Source organism: Ochlerotatus camptorhynchus, unplaced genomic scaffold (assembly GCF_037179485.1).
Source record: "Ochlerotatus camptorhynchus isolate MF236.1 unplaced genomic scaffold, CSIRO-AGI_Acam_v1.1 ptg000711l, whole genome shotgun sequence".
Lineage (NCBI taxonomy): Eukaryota > Metazoa > Arthropoda > Insecta > Diptera > Culicidae > Ochlerotatus > Ochlerotatus camptorhynchus.
The window spans coordinates 411,978-436,353 of record NW_027041186.1 but is presented as its reverse complement, the minus strand read 5'-3'; the positions used below and the strand labels follow the sequence as shown (position 1 = coordinate 436,353).

The 24,376-nt window shown below is 36.3% G+C and overlaps 2 long non-coding RNA genes across 3 annotated transcripts; both read left to right on the top strand.

The window, feature by feature from the left end:
• Positions 1–3,695: 3,695 nt before the first annotated feature.
• LOC135714766 (uncharacterized) lies at positions 3,696–4,634 on the top strand. Of its 2 annotated transcripts, none has more exons than XR_010518887.1 (3): positions 3,696–3,893; positions 3,963–4,120; positions 4,407–4,634. It is a non-coding gene; the product is annotated as an uncharacterized LOC135714766 (long non-coding RNA). The 2 variants fall into 2 exon arrangements; XR_010518886.1 differs by having other exon boundaries at positions 4,404–4,634.
• A 363-nt stretch (positions 4,635–4,997) lies between these two features.
• Positions 4,998–5,761, top strand: LOC135714767 (uncharacterized). The gene is made up of 3 exons (XR_010518888.1): positions 4,998–5,084; positions 5,161–5,600; positions 5,681–5,761. It is a non-coding gene; the product is annotated as an uncharacterized LOC135714767 (long non-coding RNA).
• Positions 5,762–24,376: the final 18,615 nt, after the last annotated feature.

The window sequence follows — 24,376 nt, the reverse complement described above, 5'->3', positions numbered from 1 at the left end:
ACATCATATTTACAATGCAGCATTGATGGAGCCGCGAAATGAAATGAATATATCTAATGAAAGTTCAACTGGAAAAGTCAAAGATGCATATCAGTCTGATCGTGAAAACGTTTTCTTCTTCAATTCGAATGTTATATTGGAAGGATTTTACACAGGCTTGATGAAAATTATGATTTAACGCTAATTTTCACGAATTTTATATGCAGTCTGTCAACATTATCATCATCATGCAGTGGCGACATCTGCGTTGAGATTTTACGGCAATCTTCCAATTGCGAGAGGTGCGTTTCTGTTCTAGTTTCAAATTGAAACAGTCCTTATAAAATACAACAGCATTGCGAACGGCCTAAAGCGTTTTAATGATTGATGTTTATTCATTTTTCCAAAATGTACTACACGGTAACCCCAAAATACCCAATAATGACTACAAAGTAAGCATTTTCAAGGGAGACTGGGACTACCCATGAAATAAGTAAAAATATTACCCATTTATGAGTATTTGTTATTCAAAAATGAATACTTACTACTTGTTTTTGTAGTTGTAACTACTCATAAATGGGTAAAATGTTACTCATTTAATGGGTAGTCCCAGTTTCCCTCGAAAATGCTTACTTTGTAGTCATTATTGAGTATTTTGCGGTTACCGTGTAGGGGAATTTACGTACACAGAAAAACAAAACTACCCACCGCTTGGGTTTTTTAAACTCAAATTTGAGTTATTTGACCTCAGCCCGTTTCATTTTCTCTCGCTATTGTTGTCAAAAATAGAACGAAAGATTCGACTCAACCGTCTAGTTCCGTACGAGAAGCCAAAATTGAGTAATATGCGATATACCCAAATTTGAGTTAATTGAACTTAATTTTGGGTAGAAAAAATTGAAAATAACTTAGCGATGGGTAATTTTTTTTGCCATGCTTAAATGCAAACTACTTTGAGCCGGTTTACCCAAATTTGGCTTATTGTACGGAACATGGGAGATGAGTGAAAAGAACTTAATTTTGGGTTGTTTTGAATTTCTGTGTACGCATTCTCGGCAACCTACACGCTAACTTCAAATTACCCATTAAATGAGTATCTTGTACTCATTTTGTGTATTCATTCCGAGCTGTCAAAAAAGGGGTATTTTCATAAAATGGAAAGCGGATAATTTTGATTCATTTTTGATATTGGCTTCCCGCATAAACGCGAACCATAAATTGACCTTACCTAAAATGGTTAAAAATTATTTATAATCCCTGCTAAACTTTAACTGAAATGGTTATGGAACTTTACATGAACGTTTAATGATAAAGTTTCAACCTTATGTATTATGGTTTTTTGGAACTGGACCTTACAAATAATGGGTTGTTAAGAACCATTACCATTCCAAATTCTTGTTTTCTCCATACATTTTCAGAAAGAGAACTATATAAGAACGTTTTTACTTATGATTTGAGAACATTAATGGTAATGGTTATGGTAGTCAGTAAGGTCCATTAATGGTTTTGTATTATCGCTCAACTTTACGTGGAATATATCGTGAATTGGTAATCAGTAAATTACAGGCAACCAATTCGCGATATATTCCACATAAAGTTGATCGATGTTACAAAACCATTCGTGGACCTTACTGACTACCATAACCATTACCATTAAAGTTCTCAAACCATAAGTTAAAAGGTTCTAATATAGTTCTCTTTCCGAAAATGTATGGAGAAAACAAGAATTTGGAACGGTAATGGTTCTTAACAACCCATTATTTGTAAGGTCCAGTTCCAAAAAACCATAATACATAAGGTTGAAACTTTATCATTAAACGTTCATGTAAAGTTCCATAACCATTTCAGTTAAATTTAAGCAGGGATTATAAACAATTTTTAACCATTTTAGGTAAGGTCAATTTATGGTTCGCGTTTATGCGGGTTCTTGTAGTTAAAATGGCTAACATTTTCAAAGAGCAGAAGCTAGAAGCATGCTCAGTGCGGAAGTGAAACTTTCAACCCGAAAAACTGGAAGGTAAGAATATTTTTCGTTTATTTTTATTTTTCTGCAATTCATATGATGCTCTTTGTTCGTTACAGGCTATCCTAATTTGTCATCTCTAGAAAGCTGTACGAGATGATTTTGCAGGATTTCATGCCAATATACAACAGTAAGCCAAAGTACCAGGAGGAGAAAAGGACGCAAAAGTTACCGAATCAAAAATCCTTTTATAATTTCCAGCTTAGCACAAGCGGTAGACTTTTTTTTAATGCTTTTGAGTGTTGAATGTGCCCTCGAATGTGCCATTGTTTCATCATTCAAATAAATAAAGTGTTTTGTTGATCTTAAGTGGACCTCTGACGTATTTATTATTGTTAGTTATGAGCCCTATGAAGTAATTAAAATAATGGGTACTTTTTATTCATTGCCAAAAAACACGAAGGATAAAAAATACCCATTTTATGAAGTACTAGTCGAATACTCATTAATGAGTAAACTCGGTTTTACTCATTTCATGAGTTAAGCCACTTTTCTTCGAAATGGGTAAAATTTTACTCTTTAATGAGTACTTTGAAGTTAGCGTGTAAGCAGCGACGTTCTTTCTATAGCCTTTTTCTCTAAGGAACGCACACATATGCAGTATTGGTTTGTTTACAATCTTTTGCTGCCAGCTGCTCTAACAATTTCAGTCGAAAGAAATGTCAAAAACTGTTTTGAAACGCTTTTACAAAGCTCCAATCTTCTCTAGTGAGAGCGAGTATTGTCGGCAACCAGTTTTTCTTCGGCAACCGTTCCATTTGAACTGCATGTAAATCTGCTGTTCTATTATCGGCAACTCGAAATCAGCTACAATTTGTAGTGCGTGTGTTGCATTTCAAGAAAACCTTGCCAGATTGCTTTTTCTCAGTGGTAAAAATATAGTCAAATTGAAGCTGAAAGCATAAAGAATCGTTTGCATGCATTCAGCGAAGTGTTTTCGTAAGAAAATCCAGTGAAAATATTGTTTCAATTTGGGTTGCCGAAAATAGTCTGTCATGTCGAAGCCGTCATTTCCCCTACTTGGTTTTATATTTGATGGCAGAATGCACCTGACGCAAAATTTGAAATAAAATGAATACTTTTTACTCATGAACAAAAAAAGCATCAAGAATAAAAAAGACCCATTTTCTGAAGTATTCGTCGAATACTCATTAATGAGTAAAGTCGGTTATACTCATTTCATGAGTAAAGCCACTTTTCTCTAAAATGTGTTAAATTTTACTCATTAATGGGTACTTTCAAGTTAGCGTGATATTCACAGTAGGATTGGGCGATCTATATTTGAGAGATCGATCTTTTATCTCGATTATCGATTTTTAGAATTGATTGTTTCCCAAAAGGAAAAATGTTAGCGTTAGACCAACGTTAGACGTGACCATGATGCTCGATCTACATGACTCGGGTCGAATTATGCTCGGGCTACATGGTTCGAGTCGGCTTTAGCTCGACTAGAGTGTGTTCGCAGCTCTGTAACTCTTTACTAGAAATCCATCTGGAGATTTCTACTCTTCACTCCTATGGTTAAATCCCATTAGAAAACGTCTGTGCGAAATCGCGGACATCGTACTATCCTCGTACTCAAGCGAAAATTCTCATAAGAATCTGTCAATCTCTGACGATATAAGATGATTTTCTACGGTGCTGTCAACACCACACGGAAAAACGAGTCTATGCATTAATGAATATTTTTCAACCACTTTTGGGAGCTTGTTCGAGCTGTCATAGAGTGGTTTAAATGTATAGCAAAAAAGTGTATACAATTTAGACATTTCCAGAGAAAACCATTTTTCAACAGAAGTGTTTAAATTTTATTCACTATTGGCTGAAAAAAAACTTGACAACAATCATTTTTAGAAAACGCGGCAGCCATCATTGATCAACTTTTTCGCAGGTAGATATATTGTTTATAGTATAATAGATACAATTTAATAGTAATTTATCATTCTCTTTTCATTTCCAGAGTTCGGTGAGAACTACCAGAAGACGTGGGAATCAGGAATTGCTACTTCCTTCGCAATCGAGTGGCGGACCGAAAATGAAGTTTTTTTTTCCGAAAAGCAATCACTAAAATGACCTTTCCCAACATGATTTCCGGTTCATTACAGTCTTTCCCAAGCAGTAAGTACTACTGTAAATATTCTTCTTGCCATGGTATTAACCAAGGAGGGGGGGAGGTGGCTGTCAAATACGAACAATCGTCGCCTACCTCGCATGCCTCGCATAACTGGTTCCAAACGTAAACAAGCCATAAGAAACCTACAGCGATTGTTTACGTTTGGAGCCAGTTTCATACAAGAATGATCAGTAGGCTGATTTGACAGCACGTCCCCCCCCCCCCCAGGTATTAACACCACAATGCTTCGCTTATAGACTGAATCAGACTAAATCGTCCTCCTTCCAGCAGGCTGAAATGGTTTTACAACATCATCGGCATGGCAAGGTATCATCGCGGATGGACCACTGGCGGAGCACCGACCGATACAATCAACAAGACTTCGTCTACACCCGCCGCGGGTTTGGCTGACTGCGGGATCATCTGTGATACAGAGCATGATCCATTTCATCGATATACTGCAGAACGTCGTGGCGCAAATAGTTCCGGCCAATGGAAATCATGTGTGGCCCACGATCATGTATGCCCACGATCATCAGATTTTAATAATAAGTGTTTATTCATCAAGAAATACACATAACTTTTTATTGGTTTTTTATTTTATTGCTAATTTAATAAATTATTTTGAAAATATGAGAAAACAACCATTTAAAATCTTTCCGGTGTAAAATTTAACCACTTTTGAGAAAAACGTCTTTATTCATTAATGATTAAAATTTAATCACTTTCGAGAAAAACGCGTTTATTCATCCGATGAGTAAACAGCGTTTATTCATTTTATGAATAAGTGCGGGTTTTCTCGAAACTGTTTAAAATTTAAACATTAATGCATACTTTTTTCTTAGCGTGCAATTCGTTTACTGTTTAGTTCGCTTCGTAGTTTCCCGTGAGTGCATCCTTTTTCCCTCGGTTGTTTTCCGTAGAATTTAAACTTTAAATGTTAGGGTGAGACAATGTCACTGAGATATGGTTAGTTGGGTATTCAGATGAAACTATTACATTGAAAAACTAATCCTGGTTGTATCTCTTTTTCGTTTGCATGAAGCACTATTTGATATTACGAACCGCACCGAGCGTTCATTGCGGGTGGTAAGCGATCCTGAAGAAGAAAAAGATGACTATACAGGATGAGTGGTACACGGACAGAAAATTGTTTGCATTGAACTAAAAAAAACTTTATTCGTATTTACACAAACAATTCCGGTTGAAATTATGTTGCATTTTATTGTTTCGATAATATTTATTCAAATAAATTCAAAATAAGATTCTTTTTGTTTTCATAAGCCACTCTTCAACTGCAACTATTGTAAAAATAACAATATTCTTTTATCAAGCCAACAATAGTTAATTTTAATTTAACATTTATTTGTTGTGTCAATTCCCCGGGCCATGAATGCAAAAATAACTACCAACCATTCCCTCGTGAAAACCCGGACAAAAATGTAAACAATAACAAAAAAATTCTCGTTTGATTCAGCTCTAGAGGTAAGTAAGTATGCTGCTGTTGCATAATATAAACAGTTTTTCTTTTTTTCCTTGATTTTTTCCGTCGATCTTATTTTCAGTACTGCGTACCAATGCTCCCAACGCCAGGAAGGTCGCTCCCACACCTGGACCCTACCTATCGACCCATCAACTCATGAACCGGAGAGATTTTATGCCTCAGAAAGTTTTTTTTTAATTTAATTGTAATTCTGTTGATAACAAATAGAAAACAAAACATAAAAATAATCGCAAATTATTAAAAATTGAATCAATAAACATATTTTTATTTCTACTGCGTATATTTTTAGGCTTAATAAAATAAATATGATTGAATCAACAAGAAATCTCTTTTAAAAACAAACATATTTTTTTGTTGACCCAGCTGCCAAATTTGACAGCTTACGTCAAAACCATAAAAGCTCTTGTAAATTCGAAAAGATTTTCTTTTTGATTTAACAATCCATGGGTTTTTAAAAACAAAGATACTGGATTGTTGAAATAATAATGATTTCATTTTGTAGCCAAAACAAAATGAAATTCTTATTAAATTTACGTCAAATATTATTACGTTTAAAATTTTTTTCTGCGTGTACCATGAGCCCCTTCTCGGAACGAGTGTATTGTTAATGGAGCTGGTCTACGATTCAAGGTTGGATTCTGTGATGATAGGTATCACATAAAAGGTAAAATAGGTAGCATCATCTTTCTCGAAATGTAAGTATTATTGGCAATAATAACAACTTTTTTTTTTTTTCATTTTGTTTATTTGGCAGGCTCAAATGTTAAAAGAATAACTTAGCGGAGCCGAGTAACATGGAATACCAATTTTGGTACTCAAAATACAAACAAAAGATATACAAATGCATATTATTAAAGGATTTTCCTGGGTGGCGATCGAAGCGGCGACAAAGCGATCTTCTCCCGTGCACGCAACTTCTTTCTTTCCCGAATTTGTTCCTCATTTTCGTTGAAACCGAAACGTGATCGTTGCTGCTGCATCTGAACATCGTTTCCGGTTGCATGCTCTCCGCTACTCTCGTCGGTCGTCGGGGTCGTCTCGTCCATTTCGTTATCTTCATTCAACATCTCCAACCCCGTGTCCGTTTCCTGGTCGCTAATGACAAACGACGCACCTTCCATCACTACACCAGCATACGTACTGCTGCTGTTTTGTTTTCTTTCACCTTGCTTTCCTTTTTCCTTTAGTTGCTTCTCCGGTTCCTTCCGAGCCTTCCGCTTGGGACAAGAAAGCTTCCGGTGTCCGTCCGCCTTGCACAGAAAACATTTATCTTTGTTGCCATCATAAAATATATTTCCTTTGCGGTTGAAGAAATACAATGACGTGGGGATTTCCTTCTTCACATCCATATATATACCGCGTATCCCTGTATAAACCTCAAAGCACAGATCAGATGGAAATTTCTCCCGGATGATGCGTTTAATTTTTCCATATTTCCCCAGCACTTTATCCAGCTCGTTGTCCGGTACCTCTGGTGGCAAGTCATACACACGCACATACTGGATAAATTCACCAGCATGCGACATGCGTACCTTTGCCGTCGTTCCATTCTCATAATGGAAGATTAAATCCTCCGAATTGTATGTGAGAGCATGGAGCATCGCTTCCTCTGATTTGAACTTTATGAAGACTCCCCTTTGCTCACCAATGCGATAAACAGCTTCCATTTCAGCCGGATCCGCGTCGAGTGCTTTGGCGAAATTTACAATCTCTCCGATGTTTGGTTTAGCATCATAATGGCTGAAGCTAAACTTGATGGTGTTTTTTACTTCACACATCTTGCACCGTAGCAACAAAAGGCACAAACTGATAGCAACGAACAAAGAGCAACTATATAATAGCGAGTCTCAAAAACAGGCTATCGCGTGGTTCACACCGAAATAAAAATTCGACTGCTGCTGTAGACAGCTGTGGGACAACTGCAATAATAACAACTATATGATATGCAAATTTGTACGATAGGTACCTGGATCAACGTTATTTAAACATGCGTATTCAATCTCGATGACATCTAATTCTTCATTTTAACACCTTTGCCTCTTCTTTCTCTCATCCTTCACCTATGCATCAACGCTTCTATGTTAAGGATCAACTTAACCCTTATTTAATATTCGGCTGATTTCAATCGACTCGCATAAGTCATTATCTAAGAGCCATCTCATCTTTATCTGTTTGATTGCTACATGGAAGGTGTTTAATTGGTCGTCAACATTACACTGACGAGCAGGCTCAATGCCCCCTCCAAAAAACATAATCTATCTATCTATCTATCTATCTATCTATCTATATATAAGAATGAATTTCTGTCTGTCTGTCTGTCTGTCTGTCTGTCTGTCTGTCTGTCTGTCTGTCTGTCTGTCTGTCTGTCTGTCTGTCTGTCTGTCTGTCTGTCTGTCTGTCTGTCTGTCTGTCTGTCTGTCTGTCTGTCTGTCTGTCTGTCTGTCTGTCTGTCTGTCTGTCTGTCTGTCTGTCTGTCTGTCTGTCTGTCTGTCTGTCTGTCTGTCTGTCTGTCTGTCTGTCTGTCTGTCTGTCTGTCTGTCTGTCTGTCTGTCTGTCTGTCTGTCTGTCTGTCTGTCTGTCTGTCTGTCTGTCTGTCTGTCTGTCTGTCTGTCTGTCTGTCTGTCTGTCTGTCTGTCTGTCTGTCTGTCTGTCTGTCTGTCTGTCTGTCTGTCTGTCTGTCTGTCTGTCTGTCTGTCTGTCTGTCTGTCTGTCTGTCTGTCTGTCTGTCTGTCTGTCTGTCTGTCTGTCTGTCTGTCTGTCTGTCTGTCTGTCTGTCTGTCTGTCTGTCTGTCTGTCTGTCTGTCTGTCTGTCTGTCTGTCTGTCTGTCTGTCTGTCTGTCTGTCTGTCTGTCTGTCTGTCTGTCTGTCTGTCTGTCTGTCTGTCTGTCTGTCTGTCTGTCTGTCTGTCTGTCTGTCTGTCTGTCTGTCTGTCTGTCTGTCTGTCTGTCTGTCTGTCTGTCTGTCTGTCTGTCTGTCTGTCTGTCTGTCTGTCTGTCTGTCTGTCTGTCTGTCTGTCTGTCTGTCTGTCTGTCTGTCTGTCTGTCTGTCTGTCTGTCTGTCTGTCTGTCTGTCTGTCTGTCTGTCTGTCTGTCTGTCTGTCTGTCTGTCTGTCTGTCTGTCTGTCTGTCTGTCTGTCTGTCTGTCTGTCTGTCTGTCTGTCTGTCTGTCTGTCTGTCTGTCTGTCTGTCTGTCTGTCTGTCTGTCTGTCTGTCTGTCTGTCTGTCTGTCTGTCTGTCTGTCTGTCTGTCTGTCTGTCTGTCTGTCTGTCTGTCTGTCTGTCTGTCTGTCTGTCTGTCTGTCTGTCTGTCTGTCTGTCTGTCTGTCTGTCTGTCTGTCTGTCTGTCTGTCTGTCTGTCTGTCTGTCTGTCTGTCTGTCTGTCTGTCTGTCTGTCTGTCTGTCTGTCTGTCTGTCTGTCTGTCTGTCTGTCTGTCTGTCTGTCTGTCTGTCTGTCTGTCTGTCTGTCTGTCTGTCTGTCTGTCTGTCTGTCTGTCTGTCTGTCTGTCTGTCTGTCTGTCTGTCTGTCTGTCTGTCTGTCTGTCTGTCTGTCTGTCTGTCTGTCTGTCTGTCTGTCTGTCTGTCTGTCTGTCTGTCTGTCTGTCTGTCTGTCTGTCTGTCTGTCTGTCTGTCTGTCTGTCTGTCTGTCTGTCTGTCTGTCTGTCTGTCTGTCTGTCTGTCTGTCTGTCTGTCTGTCTGTCTGTCTGTCTGTCTGTCTGTCTGTCTGTCTGTCTGTCTGTCTGTCTGTCTGTCTGTCTGTCTGTCTGTCTGTCTGTCTGTCTGTCTGTCTGTCTGTCTGTCTGTCTGTCTGTCTGTCTGTCTGTCTGTCTGTCTGTCTGTCTGTCTGTCTGTCTGTCTGTCTGTCTGTCTGTCTGTCTGTCTGTCTGTCTGTCTGTCTGTCTGTCTGTCTGTCTGTCTGTCTGTCTGTCTGTCTGTCTGTCTGTCTGTCTGTCTGTCTGTCTGTCTGTCTGTCTGTCTGTCTGTCTGTCTGTCTGTCTGTCTGTCTGTCTGTCTGTCTGTCTGTCTGTCTGTCTGTCTGTCTGTCTGTCTGTCTGTCTGTCTGTCTGTCTGTCTGTCTGTCTGTCTGTCTGTCTGTCTGTCTGTCTGTCTGTCTGTCTGTCTGTCTGTCTGTCTGTCTGTCTGTCTGTCTGTCTGTCTGTCTGTCTGTCTGTCTGTCTGTCTGTCTGTCTGTCTGTCTGTCTGTCTGTCTGTCTGTCTGTCTGTCTGTCTGTCTGTCTGTCTGTCTGTCTGTCTGTCTGTCTGTCTGTCTGTCTGTCTGTCTGTCTGTCTGTCTGTCTGTCTGTCTGTCTGTCTGTCTGTCTGTCTGTCTGTCTGTCTGACCCTTATAGACTCGGAAACTACTGAACCGATTGGCGTGAAAATTTGTATACAGGGATTCTTGGGGCCGTGGAAGGTTCTTATGATGGTTCGAGACCCCTCCCCTTTCTGTAAGGGGGGGCTCCCATACAAATGAAACAGAAATTTCTGCGTAACTCGAGAACTAATCAAGCAAATGGAACCAAATTAGGCATGTGGGGGCGAGTGTGGGGGTATAAGGAGATAATCATAGGGGGTAGCCCCTTAGATAATAGGGGGGGGGGGCAACGTACAATATAACATGCTTTTTTTTAAATCGTCGCATAAACTCAAGCTAATATTGAATCCCGAGCAAGACCGGGCACACTCAGCTAGTTATTGGAATTAAGAAGAAAATTACTGGTTAGACAAATAAAATGCATTTCAATTAGTGAATGCAGCTGCTATGTGTAAACATTAATCTGTTACCGAACGTCGAGTGTACTTTATGAACCACTATTAATCGATGATGAAGCACTTAGGGCCTGTTCATAAACTACGTAGACAGTTTTTTGAGATTCTTGACCCCCCCCCCTCCCCCTGCGTAGACAATTGTCCATACAAAATATTTAAAATTTGTATGGGCCGTGGATAATTCTCAACCCCCCCCCCCCCTAAACTGTCTACGTAGTTTATGGACAGCCCCTTATTTATTTATCAAGAGAGTCGAGGTAGACATTATGCTTGGTCATAACGTAAAACTATATCTGTGATAATGCGGGTTACTTTGATAGTAGAATATAATGATTAAATTTACGTTCTGCACTATTTACGAATTGGAAACATTGGTTCCATTTTGTAGCATAGGATATTACTTTTGATACCGTATAGATTTTTTTTATAGTATGTTCTATATATTTTCCAAATACCTGCAAAACATTTTTTTCTTGTATTTCCCCGGATTAAAAAGGCACTCAAAAAATCACTTATTATTTGTATTTTCTATAAAGTCATGACAAATTTAATATTGTTTTTTTTTTTTATTGCTTATGATGTTTCTGATTATATACTTATTCAAAAATTCTTATTTCTTGATCGAAATTATTTGAGATTCTCGCACGGTTTTCTACATTCATCGAGTATTATCAAAGTAACCAAAAAAAAAAAAAACTGATGTTCAGTCACAAGACAATAACAATGGTGCAAATGCAATAATTCCTGGTAAACATGTTACCAAAGAATTGAATCTAGGATCCCCAGTACTTGTCTTAAAAAATAAAATTTGAAAAATATTCATTGTTGTTAAAATTATTTAGAATGAACTCCAAAAAACTATCAAAGGTACCCCGTTTTACGGTACCACTAATAAAAATACCATGCACGAACGATAACCCGAATGATTGAACTATTCCACACATGGTTTGGATGACACCCCGAAAATTGAATGCTACCGACGTGCCAGGAAGGCAGCTCCCACACCTGGACCCTACCTATCGACCCATCAACTCATGAACCGGGGACCAACGGCTTTACTTCCCATCCGAAGGAAGGCGTGATCAGAGATGTTATGCCTCAGAACATCCCGGCGGCGCCGACTGGTATTGAACCCAGGCCTGCTGGGGTGAGAGGTAATCACGCTTACCACTACACCACCGGCGCCGTTACCCCGAACAAGTCGTTAAGCAAAATAACCATTCAAATTTTATTAGGGACACGATGCTGCTATAGGCGTTCAAACGGTCAGTTAGTGGTAGGTCGGGGAAAATTGGGAACTCTTAATACGTCGAATGCGCTATGAGATTACTCAGATTGGACGTTAAGCGAAAAAAGTAAAATATGAGTAAATATTAAACCCAGTTTTTTGAATATGAACCATATACCAATATTTTGGTTTTTTCTGCGTTACGTCCAATTTGGGTAAACTTAATTTATATATGCACGCAAACCAAAAATGTATTACATTGAATGCTAGTTGTATTTCCTATCAATCTGTCATCCAATATCATCGTCATCCTCACGCCACACGACTTCAGCATGATATTTGTTGTATGATGCCATACCATACCACCGCCACACCAGCACACCGTTCGAAAAATTCATGCAAATTTCTACGAGTTATAGCGCACATAAAATTAACGCTAGATTTGGCATACAGTTACGCGATATTTCGTATAAAGTTAAGCGCAATATCGCATAAATAAGAAATATTGTATGCAAGCTAGTAAACGATTTCGCTGTTTATGCCAAGTATAGCTCAAAATTAACCGAAGGGAGAGTTTACGCGATAATTAAAATTCAGAATTTTTTGCTGTGTAGTGGGTGCATGGTATTGAGGGAAAAACTATCTAGATTAAAGTACTATACGTTTTCTAAATTTGTTCAGGGAATCCTTAAAATATTGCCTTCGGACTTTCACATGTAGGTGGTCTACCGGGCTTGCATTACTAATCTGGACATTAAATAAACGTTTTGCATAATTAACACTACCGACAAAGTTTTGAAATTAAAAGGTTATGCAGAATCAAAGATGGGGTCAGCCCCGACTTGTTGGTTAACCCTTTCCTTCCCATAATGTTTTTCGTTGTTCGTTTAGAGATATGCAAATGTGTTAAAACAAAAGATATTCCATTCAATTTGAAATGATTGAATCTGTCAAACAATTTTTTGCTTAAAATAAATAGTTATTTAATTGTTCCCTCCCTCTAAACATTGGTGTAATTAAAACCAAAAGATGGCATGATAAATAAATAATAATAAAACCAAAAGATGGCATGATGACATGTCTTACTTGTAACTTACAAGAAGAGGTTACACAGTATGCGTTTGAAACATAAAACCTGTAAATTTTGCTTTCTATTAGTCAAAATCAGCGATTTGCTGATCGCTGAGTGAGTGAGTGAGTGAGTGTGTGAAAAATCGCTGATGGTGACTCTCATGAAGTGAAATAAACAGGTTTATTATGTCTAACACATTCTTTGCAACCTCTTCTAGTATCTTACCAATTCAAAATATGATCATAGTATCTAATTATGTCATAATTTAAAAAAAAAACCATTGTTTTAGCTGAAATGAGTATGTGCAACCTTTATTATAGGTTTTATAATATTTTCTTCAATACATATTATAATCATCCTTAGTGGAACACCTGTACAATATTCAGTAAGCCTCAAACGATTAATTCTTGGTTTTTAACTCCGAACCCGATGCCTCCGGTAAAATGTGTAACGGAAAACTTGCAATGTTTGAAAAATCATAACTCATTTATTGACGTATTTCAAACATATAAGCGCCATTTGAAACTACATAATTTAAAAATTTATTTGCTATCATCAGATTTAATTTTTTTTTTTGATAAATGGCTGAGCAATGATTTTTCAAACATTGCCAATTTGCACAATTGCACATTTTACTGGAGGCATCGTGTTCGGAGTGTTAATAGAACTTCCTTGATGAAATCGGCTGGTTAACGTAGACTGAGCAATTCTGATAACTAAATATCAGATTTGATTTTTCAACAGAGGAATCAGGAGGGCTTATTAGAAACTTCTCACAAATAAAGTAGTACTTTTCTAGGTAGTAATATTCAAAATAAATTTAATTTTGTTCAAATTATTTTTGTTACAGCTTCTTAGCATACAGATGCAAAATTGGTATCAGTCGTTTTCCATTTTCCATCATTAGTTTTTACTTGATTTGGATATTGTTATTTAAACCCCAAAAATAGATTTATAGGAGAACTTGGAATATTTATCAAAACTAAACTAGAATAGGGGAAATTGCTCTTATGTTGGCCTGTGATATTTTTGGTCGCTATTGAATATTTAGTCGATTGCTGAATTTATGTATGGGCCCAAATTAGGGGCATTCAGGCTGACATTACATCCATTTCCCCTATATATTTCTTATATATATGCATTCTAAATCTCAGGGCAAAAGGGTTTACTAAATCACTTAGGTCGACTTAGGAACATATGCACAACATTAGGATAGCGTGGTTATAGAAACAATTTTTGAGAATATATTACTTTCACATACCTGTCTATTACATATTTTATAGTTTGAACTAATGCTACCTTTTGTTAATTACTTTATTTGATCAGGCTCAATTGAATGAACTTTACAGAGCCTATACAGCAAAACAAAATGTAATATCGATCAACGTAACTCAAGCTGATGTATGAAAAATGATGTATTAGCAAAAAACAGATACAATATTACATCAATGGATGTAATTTTGTTCGCAAAATCGATGTACATCATACAACGTATACACAACCTGCTAAATAATCTCTGTGCAGCTGTTTGGATGTAATATTCAACAAGTTTTTTTCTGTGTAGATTTCTTGTTCATTATACAATGCAATAAATATGCAAATGCAATTGATCTTAAAACTTCAGAAGTATAACATAAAAAATACTTTATCCTCCACTATCCAATAAGTTTCCTCCAGCGATATATTTTCTATAAGAACAGAATTCACTTCCAGTGGTTTCCAATTGAAGGATTAAAGGTTTTATAATATTTTCTTCAATACATATTATAATCATCCTTAGTGGAACACCTGTATAACACTACATTATACCTCAAACGATTAACTTTTGGTTGTTATGCGATCTCATTGAAGAAATGGACGCAACTTGGACTAATGTTAAGTTGAGTTTTTTTTTATTATAGAATTTATTTAAAAAACTAGAGCTCTGTAATATTTTATTATTATGCGTCCTTTCTTATTGAAATAGACAGTTTTGCATGTGGTTAATTTAGAAGCACCTACTTAGCTGTTGAATATATATACTTATGCTTTAATCTTTTCTAACATGTGTGCATATTCGTTTCGAGATAGTTCCAGTTCTTGTTGAATATTGATGGTGAAGTAAACAGGAATTTTCATTCAAATATATTTCAATAACCTTTATTATATTGATACTGCTTTTCTTTTTCAACATTTTGTAGCGGATTGTTTAATTATTTAATTATTTCATTCTAAAGCTCCTTGATTTAATTCATGGTATAGTCCTGCTAATAAAAAGACTATTAATTGATCAACTTATTATATTTGATGATTTAATAATTAAAATTGTTGTTAAAATAAAGGCAATTTCTACTAAAAAAACAATTAGGAAAATCGAAATGAAAAAGGTCATCGATAGAAATTTATTGTGTCAAAGCCGCACGATGATTTTTCTCGATCAGTAATAGTTTTATCACAGACAAACAGACATAACACTCGTAAGTTGTTCATCGAACAAGCATTTAACGGTCAATTTAAAAGTATCGTAGTTGGTAGTACCACCACCTGTGGCGCGCATAGTCAATTCCCTTGCGTTTGACGTATACACACTACCGCCATCTGTTCAGTGTACTACCCACCACAGTGTATTCAACAGATGGCGGTAATTTTTTAGCGACGATGTTTTACAATGAGAAATATTCAATGTGTTATGTCTGTTTATCTGTGGTTTTATTTTACAAAATTGTAGCTAGTATTATTTAATTTCATAATAAAAATAATGCATCTTATAGTTAATAATATAATAATTATTTATGCTAAAATTATTTAGTCCTTGTGATTGGTAGTCACATATACAAGTATATACTTTATAAATTAACTACCTAATGAGTAAATTGAAATATATAAGAATAATCAAAATACATTAACAAAATGTCAATTTCTAGCTGCAGCTTCAAATCCAAAATGATAACTACTTGAAAAATGATAATTTATATGTTGAAAAACATTATAAAATGTAATAGATATAATAAAAATTAAGTTCCAATTAAAACATGAAGTCCGTGGAATACTGCATTCCACGGACTTCATGTTTTAATTGGAACTTAATTTTTATTATATCTATTACATTTTATAATGTTTTTCAACATATAAATTATCATTTTTCAAGTAGTCATCATTTTGGATTTGAAGCTGCAGCTAGAAATTGACATTTTGTTAATGTATTTTGATTATTCATGATGATGATCATACTCAAACTATACAAAGTTTATCTTTTACTATTCTATTCTATCTTACAAGCATATGAAGCTATGGAGCTTCACATTTACAATTGTTTATGGTCAACATTATTTGTAGTAACTGCTACTACAAATAATGTTGACCATAAACAATTGTAAATGTGAAGCTCCATAGCTTCATATGCTTGTAAGATAGAATAGAATAGTAAAAGATAAACTTTGTATAGTTTGAGTATGATTATTTTCTATTAAACTAAGATGAGTTCAAGGTTACTCCCGAGTCTAATAAAATAGCTGTATTTAAGGGGAAGCTCACCGCTCCGAAAAAATAATTACGTTTTGATTTTTATAAAAAATATTGGATAAAGGTATCAATGTAATTTTTGACAAAGGAAGAAACTGATTTTCTTGGATTTTTGATAATTGTTCCAAAACCGTAACGATTTTTTTTTTAATTTTCGGGTCGGTAACTCTCCCCTTAATAGAGGAATTTGAAAAGGATTAAAAGTAAAAATTCCTACTGGTGGTTAAATTATTCCTAATTCAATTGTTGGTAAAAAAACTTCTATGGAAAAAAGCTAAAAAAAAAATCTTCTGAAATAGTATGAAGTCCTTGAAATGTTCCTTCTCGAGAAATTTCTCGTCATCATTGATATATTGTCAGTATAGTAATAGAAGATCCAACTAAAATAAAGAAATATCATATTGATGGAATCTAGTTCCAATAGCTCATGTTAAAGTTCATGGGCTGTAATCTACTAAATGAAATGGGTGATTTACATGTGTTGACATGAATTAATTTACTTCACCAGAATATATAGTACTATTTGTTTTTTTTTCCTTGATTTGTTTTCCGTCGATCTTGTTTTCCGTGCTGAGCACCAATGCTACCGACGCCAGGAAGGCAGCTCCCACACCTGGACCCTACCTATCGACCCATCAACTCATGAACCGGGGACCAACGGCTCTACTTCCCTTCCGAAGGAAGGCGTGATCAGAGATGTTATGCCTCAGAACATTCCAGCGACGCCGACTGGGATTGAACCCAGGCCTGCTGGGGTGAAAGGTAATCACGCTTACCACTACACCACCGGCGCCGCTAGATATAGTACTTGATACAGCAATTAAATATGATTGAATAATAGCAACTGCAGATTATAATACCGTGGATCCTGGTAATCTGACAGTCCTTAATTTGAACACTTTTAAACTCCACTCATCTGCACGCCGTGCAAACTAAAAATTGCTCAAACGTCATTTAGCCCATAGTGAAATCGAACTATGCAAAACGGAACGCAGCATCAAAACAAAACAGCAAATAAGGCTACAAGAAAATTGCTTTTCTGCTGGAAATAGGGTTGCTAGAAGTTCAAATGGAAAATCAACCCCGTTTATTTGCACGAAGCGTGGTTCAGATTAACGGGGGTCTACCGTACTAATAAAGCAATTTAAGTAATAAAAATTAATAATAAAATAAGCTAAGTGAGCTAATTTAAAATCGTTAGTTTCGTATTGATTGTTGGTAATACCCTACACGACAGGATCTATACTACCCATAATCGCATATCAGTCCCATATGGATAGGAAATCAAGGAAAGATGGGCCTGATATGCGATTATGGGTAGTATAGATCCTGTCGTGTAGGGTCTTACCAACAATCAATACGAAACTAACGATTTTAAATTAGCTCACTACTTGACTAGCCTATTGGTCCCAAGCAAACGATTAACGTACCCCATTCTAGTCGAAATTCTAGTACTACGCAATGTTTGTTTTGATTCGCAATGAAAGTTTGACAGATAAAATGAGGGGTTAGTGGATTTTCCTATGTTTCGAGGGTTGAATCGATTAGCTTGGGACCGAAGAGAGTACCAGAGCTGAGCCAAAAAGTTGAGCACGTTATTTCGAGACCTTCTAGTCTTAGAGTTACCTCTATGGTATTACGATGTCGATTTATTTTGTCCATTTTATTATCACCATCAGATGAAAGTTTACACACGGATAGAAATCTTCTTATACCTTTTGGCAAATTTCTATTGCTGATTATTCATAAAATGTATAAGTCAACTAATAAGCAGACGCCTTGCAAAAAGTTAATGAAGATCATGCGTCAAATGAAATGTACACATACCATTTTTGCATTATTATAGGACCTATGTGGTTTGTCTTATGGAATGTATAAGGCTGATGTTTTGGCAAAAATGTATAAGTGAAACACATGAATAAAATAATTGAATTTCGTTTCGTGTACCGTGTTCAAAGTAGCCCGTCTATTCACATTTCCGACTGTTGTGATGATTATACATGATGAACATTTTCTACATTAAATTTTGTTGTTCATATTCTTCTCATTACACACCATAAAGGTATCCCCATTGAATGTACACCAAATCCTATTATCAACTACTTTATTGATTTCATACGAACATGTTTAAGTTCAGTTTAAGTCAGCATAACAAAAATTGCAAGTAAAAATTTAATTTTTCATTGTATTCGTATTGTTTCTTTGGGACATATTCAAATTATGGTCAAAACAAAGTTATGCGATTCCTTAAATTAATGATAATCAAACGCATAACTTTAGAAATAACAATCAAAGCAAGGCTTTCAAAGAAATTGATTGTCAAAATACGCTAAAACTATATTTTGTTGTTCCATCGAAACGAAAATTCCACGTAAATAAAAAAGTTTTTTTCTTCAATGCATGGGATCCTCTTTATACGCTTACGTAGAACACTTTAGATAAAAAAATATCATCATTTACACTTGTCAGATCACTTAATAAGAACACACTGTGATAAAAAGTGAATTGACAGAGTTAATAGTCAGAACTAAATTTTATTTGAAGTGTTTCAACTGTGCAAATTCATTTAAAATTTAATTAAAACTGTCACTGAATAGCTTATATTTACAGCATTAGAAAATATTAGAATGTTTGAGACATTATTAATTTTCTGAAGTTGTAAACGTTGAAAAAAAAATGACACTGAAAATTGAGCAAAATCGTACATACACTACAAAATACTTATTTGTTCAAATGAGTGTTTACCATCTTTGAGAAGAGATGAAATAAAAAAATATTTGGGTTGAGACAATTGTAAAATTCATCTTGGTGGTCAAGTTATTTTGACACGAGTATAAAAAATGCATTTTAGATTACATGTGATATAAATTTTCGTAAAAATTATATGCTGCCTCAAGTACATAGCTTATTATCTTTTTTTGTTGCTTATAATTAGAGCTTAAAACTTGCCGAAGAAAGTATTAAGCTAAGTTTTCAAATAATAATGTTATGACTGAAAGTTTGTGTGTCCGTTTTATAAACTGAATAGTCCTTACATCAGGAAAGTGTCCAAAGAAGCCCACCACCACGGTACAGATTTGCATAAAAAGCATGCAGACTTTGTAATGATTCACCGCATCAATAAATCATGTAATATGATCCATTATGAGAATTGGCATTACATTTGTTGTAAGAAAACATGCAGAGGATGTAATAAATCCACCCTTACATTTGAAGTACATGCCATTTATTTTTCGGAAATCCTAACCGATTAGTTCAATCGCCTTAGAGTCTAAAGTAGCGTTTCCAAAATATTTTAAACTTTGACTGGGAAACTAAGTTCTTTGATGTATATAGGTATTTAAAAAATCCTCCCAAAAAGTGTATTAAATAAATTACGGTGTAGGTACCTGCGCAATAATTTCACTGTCGCGGCAAACGCGATTTATTAACTTCCGCTGCCGCCACGAATAAATAGCGCCAGTGTGAGTGACCCTTAAAGCTCGCCTTTGAAACCCTTATCGTTATGGTGTGTTATTTAAATATTGCTAATTGCATCTGAAATTGGACTGCCCAAAAAATTAAAAAAAAAGTGATAAAAGTGCACGTTTCCATCAAATCGTTTTAGTGTCTTCGGCGCACTTATTGCTTGCATTATAAGGAATAATTGCACCGAAGACACCCGGAAACTCGCCCTTTTTATAAAACTTTTAATAATGTTCAGTTTGGTGTATAATACGTAGTATGTTAGCTCGGAATATTTTCAACCTCTATGTGCTAATCTAATAGTCCTTAACTAACTATTATCGGTACAGCTCAAAACCGGAATAACCCACTAGCGACAATCGAATTTACTCTCGTTCTATTCATTATACATAGTATCGGAAGTTATAGCACATCATTATGCGATTACAGTGCCCTACTTCCGACACTTTGTAAAGTACAAAACTAGTTCCGGTTTTCAGCTGTACCGATAATATTGTAAATTTTCTTCACCGTCGTCTGTTACCCAGCAAAACAAACACGCCGGTTAAAAATCCTCAATAATATTAATACCGCATAACCGACAGATTCCCACTCCCAGGACCCACAAAATAGATACGCTAATCAGCAGTATCGCCACCACGATGCACCAGTATTGGTTATCAGTATTATCTGACACCGCAATCCGCCCTGGATAGCTAATGCCCTGGGAGGCCAACTCCATGAAAGAGGCTATAATTTCCTCTTAATACTTACCTTTCCCAACTCCGGTTACTGTGCCATACAATCCTCCGGTCCACTTCGCGATTCTCATGTTGATGTGGATGTGTTTTGATTATCGGGGAATTTGCGTTTAAAGCCATTGTTTAAGTTTGGTTGTTCCGCCTATTTCAATTGTTGGTCTAGAAATGCTCGTTTGTATACACTCTGCGATCGGAGCGCGAAGTTTGACACTTGATGCTCTAGCAGAGTGTAAGCGAACAAGCATACAATTTTTATGCTTGTTCGCTTACTCTGCTAGAACCCGAGCGTCAAGTGTCAAACTTCGTGCTCCGATCGCAGAGTGTAAATAAACGAGCATAAATTCCACCACAGAGATGGTCTAACGACGTCTAACCAGCCATACAAAAAAATGTCTAACGTTAGTCTCACGTTAGACTAACATGTTAGATCGAAACGAGCTGTAACGTCTAACAGACTGTGTCATATCCGTCTAATAACGTTAGACCAAATGTTAGTCTAATGGTCTAACGTGTTAGACTAACGTTAGACTCATGTTACACTAACCTTCCGTGCTGGGGACTCAGGTCGGTTCAAGCTCGACTCGAGTTTGTTCGCAGCTGTCATTTTCGTTGACGATGACTCAGTAAGAGCACCTGTACCAATGCGTTGCTATTCGGGCTGTTAGTTTGACAACTTTAGCCATTGCTATTTTAGATAGCAACTTGTTTACGCACCGGTCGTTACTATCACCACAAACGAAGTGACAGACGGAGCGGCTCGAAAACTTTGGTGACGCACCTGCTATTGCAATTTTTCAGTGTACCACATTTCAGCACCACTACTACTGGATTGTACCACATGGCAACACTACTAATGGATTGTACCACATGGCAACACTAAATGTACTAGAATGTTTTGGTTCTATCTCTTTCACTCTACTCTAAACTGAAATGCATAAAAAATAACAAAATGATACACTCTTTGCACACTGTCAAAGATCATATTGCACACAAAATCAACTATGTTCAAATCAAAACAAAAATACTAGCCCATCTGGTGGCGGATGGCAAAAGCTTCTAAGAAAATTGTATTACAGCGAACCACATTATTTTGATTGATTTCTTCGCCAGTTAGTCGTCTGTCACTTCGTTTGTGCTATCACGATTGTGAATTAAGGTTTTCGGATTTCGCACCGATGGTTGCTAAACTTATCGTCGAACTTCTAACTGAAACTAAAATTGATCAGTTTCGTGATTGTTTCTTTTCAACTATATTGATATACCTAACCACGAAGACTGAAGATTGACGGTTTATATCCAACTACAGACCCAGGTACTCAAGAAACGGTCCTCCGGAAGATCCGAATAGCCCAGCGATGTTTTTTCAAATCACTTGTAAACGCATTTTCGGATGCCCATCTGGATTACTAGATTACATATTTTAGCTTGTTAATGTATCAAAAAAAATTTGAAACCTTTAAGAAGTTCTGATTGATAGAAATGAGGGGAAGTTAAAAGACCTTTAAGAGTAAGTTTCGACAGCTCCAGGGCAATCTAATAGATTTCAGAAAAATACAATTCAAGATCAAGAGCTTCAGGGCAGTTCCAATAAATTCATGAAAATTTAAGTAACCTATGAGTAAGTTACGTGAACTTCGAGTAAGTTCTGAAAATGTTAGGGCAGTTCCATGAATACACGGACAGAAAATTGTTTGCATTGAACCAAACAAAACTTTAGATGTATTTAAACAAACAATTCCGGTTGAAATTATGTTGCATTTTGTTGTTTCAATAATACTCATTCATATAAATTCAAAATAGGATTCTTTTTGTTTTAATAAGCCACTTTTCAACTGCAACTATTGTAAAAATAAAAATAATCTTTTATTAATCCAACAATAGTTCATTTTAATTTAGCATTTATTTGCTGTGTCCGTTCCCCGGGCCATGAATGCAAAAATAACTACCAACCATTCCCTCGTTTCATCCGGAAAAAAATGTAAACAATAACAAAACTTGTGAATTTCGGGAAATAAGTGCAAAATTTCCGAAAATCTTGAGACTTGAGGTAAGTAAGTATGCTGCAGTTTGAGCTGCAGTTGCTAAATATAATCAATTTTTTTCCTTGATTTTTTTTTCCGTCGATCTTGTTTTCCGTACTGAGTACCAATGCTCCTGACGCCAGGAAGGCAGCTTCCTCACCTGGACCCTACATATCGACCCATCAACTAATTAACTGGGGACCAACGGATTTACTTCCCTTCCGAAGGATGATCAGTGAAAAAGAAAACAAAACATAAAAAAATTTGCCATATTATTTCCGGAGTGATTTGAGATTTGGGCGTAATTGCATTTGTAAACAAATACGTCAATCACCGATTTCTCGCGAATAAAAGCTCAATCCGAAAAGTAATAACACTATGAGGTAGAGGAATGATTCCTCTATTATTTGGTATAGTTTGTTTGTGAGATTGAGCTTTTATTCAAGAGAAATCAGTGATTGACCTGTTTGTTTTCAAAAGTAATTACGCCCAAATCTCAAATCACTCCGGATTTTTGAATCAATAAACATATTTTTATTTCTACTGCGTGAATTGTCAGACTTCATAAAATAAATATGATTGAATCAACAAGAAATCTCTTTTAAAAACAAACATATTTTTGTTGATGACCCAGCTGCCAAATTTGACAGCTTACGTCAAAACCATGAACACGGTGTTTCGTGAAAACCCATTAATGGGTAAAAAAATACCCATTTTCAAACCATGTATGCAGCTGTCAAAAAATGGGGGAATTTTGAAATCATTAAATGGGTGAAAAAATACCCATTTAAAGAATCAGTTCACGGTTGAATAATGGGTATATTTTTTACCCATTAATGGGTGAAAAAACACTTCGAAATTTTATCGTCTCATTTCCGTCACCGGCTCATTGGGAATGCAAACCTCGATGCAAACAGTTACTGTCCGCAGCAACGATCTCCGGAAAATGTTAGAATCCAAAACGTTGGAGAGGCTTACGGATAAGTCAATACAATGGATAATTTGTATTATAATGTTTCGTGAAAAATTTGAGCGGAACACCTGCATTTATTTTCAATGTTTTAAAAACATTTTTACATCAACGATCGCTTGCATCCTCCATTTGTAAAAATGGGTATTTTTTCACCCATTTTACGGTAAACACAATATAAGAAAATGGGTGAAAAAACACCCATTTATTGACAGACCACCCATTTACCCATTTATGAGTAAACCATAGTTTACCCATTAAATGAGGAGGGGCACTTTTAGCGGAAATGGGTATTTTTATACCCATTAATGGGTTTTCGCGAAACACCGTGAAAGCTCTTGTAAATTCGAAAAGATTTTCTTTTTGATTTAACAATCCATGGGTTTTGAGGAACAAAAATACTGGATTGTTGAAACAATAATGATTTCTTTTTGCAGCCAAAACAAAATGAAATTCTTATTGATTTTACGTCAAATATTATTACGTTTAAAATTTTTTTTCTGCGTGTATCAGGAAAACTGTGAGAACGTTTTATACCCCGTTCACATTACAGCCTATATCACGTAATATAGGCTGTCTTGCAATGAGCACTCATACATAGGATTTCCAGTGAAAACTAGATGCATGAGTGCTCATTGCAAGGCAACGTATATCACGTGATATACGCTGTAATGTGAACGGGGTATTAGGTTCGCTTCGAGAACTTTATTGCAGTTCCATTTATTTCAGTAAAATAGAGGAAACCATCATGAAGTTCCGAAAATTTAAGGATAGTAAAAATACTTCAGGGAATGAACTACACAGCTACACAGAAGATCCATGTTTAAAGGGAAATTTAAAGATCTTCTGGGCAGTTCCATTAATTTCTGAACAATTCCAGGAACATCATCAAGAAAATATAAGGAAAGTTCCGAAAACTTCAGGAAACAATCGAGATCTTCAGGAGAGTCTGAGGAATGAAAAAAAGTACTGAGAATTTCAGGAAGTTTCATAGG